Genomic DNA, 6,000 nt, shown 5'->3' on the forward strand with positions numbered 1-6,000 from the left:
TGAGATTTCCTCATAGAGTCTCTATGTGGGTTTGTTCAGTGCGAGCTATACCCTTATAGGTCCACCCACGACTTTAGCTAAAATATCTCCATATCTGTAGCTCATGAGGTCTTTACCTTGTATCCAAATACAAGTAGATAAGCTGTGCTAGTCTTACCCGAGATTACTGATCCCCATTCTCAGTGTCTCTAGACTAGGAACATAAAACTAGGAATAAACATCTGGTATCCTTGAATTCTCATGATCGTGATCTCATCACAGATACTCAAGAGATACCTATTCTATTCCAAGGGATTTATCCAGTTACTCATATAATATTAATAATATCGAAACAAAATATGAAACAGGATAAAGAGTGCTTATATTTATTTGTGACAAAATAAAAGGTCCATACATGTCCTAATCTAATCAAAAGATTGTCTCTAGGACATCCATATACTAACAGCTCATACATAGGCGGCCCAGTAAGACAGGTCCATGTTAGTATTTGGGTGTCCTAGAGACAATCTTATGATTAAATAAGGACATAACCTTTTTAATATTGTCGCAAATAAATAAAAATACTCTTTATCTTGTTTCATAATTCTGTCTCGATATTAATGTTAATATATTATGAATAACTTGATAAACCCCGTGGAATAAAATAGGTATCTCTTGAGTATCTGTGATGAGATCACAATCATGAGGATTCAGTAATCTCGGGTAAGACTAGCACCACTTATCCACTTGTATATGGATACAAGGTATAGACCTCATGTGCTACAGATATGGAGATGTCTTAGCTAAAGTCGTGGGTGGACCTATAAGGGTATAGCTCGCACTGAACAGACTCACAAAGAGACTCTATGAGGAACTCTCACAGAGAGTATCATTAGAGTAGTCTCTTTATATTTGGGTATGTCTTTCCTAAGACCAGAAGTTATTACCTAGACTGTGTTCTAGAAGCCATGCTTTGATTGTGCACCTCGTCTGCCTGAAACATGGAGACTCATAGGTATACTGTTGGGCTTGTCCTGAAAGAACACAGGGCTAGGGTGATAAGCTGAAGGAATTCGTCAAATCTCTGTGAGAGATTAGGTTATCTGTAAACCGGAGAAATCGGGATGACATTTACAGGGACTCGGGAATCTATGCATAGTAAAAGAGATCACGAGATGATCTGCCTTTAGAGTCTGTAAATTGAAGATTCCCTATTTCGAATAACGCTTACCCTAAACCGCAGGGGTCGATACGCTTCCTTACCCTAGGTTTTATGGGAAGGTAACCGAGACGAAAAGAAATATATACGACAACCAAATATGTGTAATAGGATGATCAAGTCACTAATCTAACTAGTTCTGGGGCAACAAAGCATTGCTAGTGCTCTGTGTTGTCATTAAATGAGTTGTGGGCTTGTTGGGCCCAAGCCCATTTATGTCAGTGGCTATGTTGGACCTAATGGGTCACACACTAACACCTAATTGTCTAGATGTTCTAGCATTAATGGTATTGGGCCTAACAATTGTTATTAGCCCAAGAAGTAGTTTGGACCTCCACAGATAGGGTGGAGGGCGCATGGATCTAAGTAATGGGCTTGGATAGTCCAAGACATTACTAATTAATTTAATTAGTTAAATTAATTATCAAATGTTTAAATTTTGAATTTTGAATTTGAAATTTGAAATTTTAATTTTGAAATTTGAAATTTGAATTTTGAATTTTGAAATTTGAATTTGAATTTGAATTTTGAATTTTGAATTTGAATTTAAAATTTAAGTGTTTGAAAGTTTGAATTCAAATGTTTGAAATTCGAGTTTGAATTGGCTATGAAAAGTTGTTTCATAACAAAAGGATAAGATGAGATCTTGTTGGAACATATCAAGAGGAAATCTTTTCGACATAATCTAAGAAGATTTGGGGTGCTGATTTGGCTGTTGGTTAGTCATCAGAATCAGCTCCAGAAGATACGATCTGTTGGGAGAATATTTGAGTGATTTGATTCAAGTTTGAATGCAACTACTCAAATGTATCTGGTCATTATTTAGGCTATAGGGGGCGCACCATATAACTGATTATATGATGATTTATGATCAGATATTTGATTAGGTTTTGAACCAAATATATCATAAAGATATGATAGGATGTTGTTGGCAAGATTTGATGAGATTTGATTTGCAACAAATCCTATTCTCTCTCTCTTTGATGGAGCGCCCTTTTGGAAGGGATTTTTATTGATTAAAAATCTGATTTGTTTTTAACAAATAGGCTCCTCTTGTGCGCCTCTATATATATGTTCCTTCTAGGGTTTTTAGAAAACCAACCAAGCCATTCTCTTATCCTCTCCAGCGCCACTTTTGTGAAGTTTTCACATTGAAAGCTTCACTCTTTCAAACACTTTTACCTAGCCTTTCTCTTCACACAGTGTGCGCTTAGCAAGCCTCATTGTAGTGATCACTTGGCGGTTTCACAAGAAGGAGTTCTTGCACCTAGACGCAGTGGGTGGTGTGGATCAACGTTAGAGGGTCTGAACCCTTCAGACCTACCTTGATCATCACGAGTTTTCACGAACAAGGTAACATCATGCTTTCTTAAAGCATGATCTTGAATGCATGTGTGTTCCGCAATGAAAAAGTTTTGTTTTTCCCTCCAGCATGCATCGGCCTTCAAGGCCATTTCCAACTTTCAAGTGGTATCAGAGTCTGATTGCTTTACCATAGACGGGTGATGGTACCTTGTTTGTGATCATATTTTTCACGGTTAAAATTTATTTAAAAGTTAAAGATTCAATTTTTACGTATGGTTTTTAATTTACAATACTTGTTAAAGTTTTCGTTTTTATGAACATGTTATTTCGAATGCTATGTTCATGAATCCATATGTATACATGGTTGTTTTTACTTTGTGAAAGTTTTAAAAAGGAAACACCTTTTTGAAAGGTGTAGTTTGACCATGAAAGGTGTTTTGAACACCTTGATTGTTTTCTTATTTTTCTTCATGAATTGTTTCAGAAACATGGCATGAAATTTTTTGAAAATTTGAATCATATACTCTTGTATATGGTTCGGCCATATTGAGATTTATGGCTACATGCATGGTTTAATTTTATGTTCTTTGAGAAAGAATCAATAAAATTTGAATGAAATAAATAGTTGTTTAATTCGGCCAATTGAAGAATTAAGGAAAATTTAGAATTTTAATTATGTTTTAATATTTAATGGTTAAATATCAAGACATACGTGAAAAATATATTATTGTGAGTTATCTAACATTTCAGGTGCAAAAGAGGAAGGGGATGGTCATGGTGCCCGGAATTTGAAATTTTTAAATTTTAAATTAATTTGTAATTTTTGTCTCTTTTACAAGAGATGTAATTTAAATTTCAAATTTTTGTAATTTAAATTTTGTAATTTAAATTTTGTCCCTCCAAGATGTTTTGGAGTTTCTTTAATTGTAATTAGAGATATTAGGCTAGTGGCGTATAGTCGACAAGAAGCCGAGGCTTAAGAAACAAGATGGACAAAAGAGCGAGCACCATGACTATCTCAAAATAAAACTATTTTATTTGCATGTATGTTATCATACACTAGTATGCATGAGATAGAGTATCGCGATATGTATGCTTTATGGCTTATGACGTCTAGTATGCATGAGTTGGACTAAATCGCGTTTGTATGATTATTATGCAAGTCTAATTGCGACTAGTTTAAACCGTTAGATGTATGAAATAGGTTACGACCAGCATGATAATATATTAATGCGTTTGATGAGACTTAATAAACCCTTAATAAAATGAACCCTTAAAAGGAATAAAATTATTAAGCGCATGATTACCTCCCATCACCAATATTACTCAAACCTCCTCTAAATAGTGGTGCTCTACAACCCAGTTGGGACCCACTGTTTCGTTGAGTAAGAGTAGTATTAGAAGTGTAAGACACTTGGGGTGCTGGTTAGTGCTTAACTGAGACATAAGCTGCAGGCCCAGCCGAGCTTATGTGCTTAGGGTCATAGTGCTAGGTTGGTTGCATGAGATGCACCACTAAGTGACAAGGAGTTGTCAACCTAATGTTAAGAAAGGGTATGAGATACCATTGATAAAGATCAATCCATTATTTAAATTAATCTTGCGGTCTCAGATGGGGGTTAAAATAAATAATCGCATTCTTGATCCCACTAAGGTAAATTCTAAAAGTAGAATAACCCTAAGTCAAAAGGAAGGGTCATTGACTTAGATAAAATAGTGGGAGGGGAAAATTAATAAAAGTCTTTAATAATTTGTTTTTACTACATGTCCAAATATTAATTAACTTTTATCTTTACATTTTCAGTTAATTAGTATGACTAATACACTGTCACTGCGCTCCATACTTGATACGAACAAACTGACCGGTCCAAATTTTATGGACTGGTATCGGAACCTAAGAATTGTTCTAAGGGCCGAAAAGATTGCTTATGTCCTAGATGCTGAATTACCCCTAGCTCCTAGGGAAGGGGAAGATGGGTTCGCGGAATTTGATTTTGAGGCCCACAAACAGCACATGGATGATAATGTGTTGGCTGTCTGCATCATGTTGGCATCCATGTCGCCTGAACTGCAAAAGTAGCATGAGCATATGGATGCTCCCTCTATTGTCTTACATCTCAAGGAGTTGTATGACATTAAAGGCAGGCATGAGAGGTATGAGGCCTCAAGAGAATTGTTCTCTTGCAGGATGTCTGAGAGCATGTCTGTTGGCAATCATGTTCTTAAGATGATCGGTCTGATTGAGAAGCTAGGAAATCTAGGCTTTATCATGGATGCCGAACTAAGTAATGACTTAGTCCTCACCTCACTTCCACCTTCCTTTAGTCAATTCATCATGAATTACCACATGAATGGGATGCAAGTGAGCTTGCCTGAGTTGTTAAGTATGTTAACAACTGCTGAAGTGTCTATCAAAAAGGATAAGACACAGTCTCTTCTGATTGGTGGGCCTAGCAAGGCCAAGGGAAAAGGCAAGGAGCCTGCTAAAGGTGACTCCCTTAAGCCCAAAGGAAAATCCAAGAAGAAGAAGGGCAAAAAGAAGGGTAAGAAAGCATCCAAGGACAAAAATGATGCCGAGTGCTTCCATTGTGGCAAGAAAGGCCATTGGAAGAGGAACTGTCCAGACTACCTGAAGAGTGTGAAGGACAAGAAGCATGGTGATGTTTCTACCTCAGGTATTTTCATGATTGAGATAAATTATTCATGTGCTAATCCTACTTCATGGGTATTGGATACCGGTTGTGGTTCTCACATCTGCAATATGTTGCAGGCACTTAGGAGCCCCAGGAGATTGGAGAGGAACGAGGTGGACCTCCGCGTTGGAAATGGAGCAAGAGTTGCTGCTCATTCTATTGGAGAAGCCGACCTCATTTTGCCTACGGGCCTTATTTTGCATTTGAATAAATGTCTTTATGTTCCAAGTATTTCTAGAAACATTATTTCAATTTCTTGTTTGGAACAAGATGGTTTTATTTTCAGTATTAAGAATGATACATTTTCTATCATTATGAATGATATTGTTTATGGTACTGCTACCTTAATAAATGGATTGTATGTTCTGGAAATGGGAACTGAAGTGCTCAAAATAGATGTGAAACGACCTAGGATGGATAATCAATCATATCTTTGGCACTGTAGACTAGGGCACATAAATGAAACAAGATTGTCTAGGATGCATGCAAATGGATACCTAGATTCCTTGGATTGGAATCCTATGGACAATGTGAATCTTGCAAATGGGAAAATGACTCGTCACACGCCCAAAGGGCTTGAGAGTCATAGGGCTAGTAAGTTATTAGAACTCATTCACTCTGATGTATGCGGCCCAATGTCTATTGAGGCTAGAGGAGGATACTCCTATTTCATTATCTTTACGGATGACAAATCAAGATTTGGGTATGTGTACCTGATAAGATATAAATCCGAAGCTTTTGAAAAGTTCAAAGAGTTTAGGAATGAAGTAGAGAAACAGCGTGGCAAGATAATTAAGACATTAC

Source organism: Gastrolobium bilobum, unplaced genomic scaffold (genome assembly GCF_033153095.1).
Source record: "Gastrolobium bilobum isolate Gb01-03AN ecotype WA unplaced genomic scaffold, APGP_CSIRO_Gbil_v1 utg4933, whole genome shotgun sequence".
Classification (NCBI taxonomy): Eukaryota; Viridiplantae; Streptophyta; class Magnoliopsida; order Fabales; family Fabaceae; genus Gastrolobium; species Gastrolobium bilobum.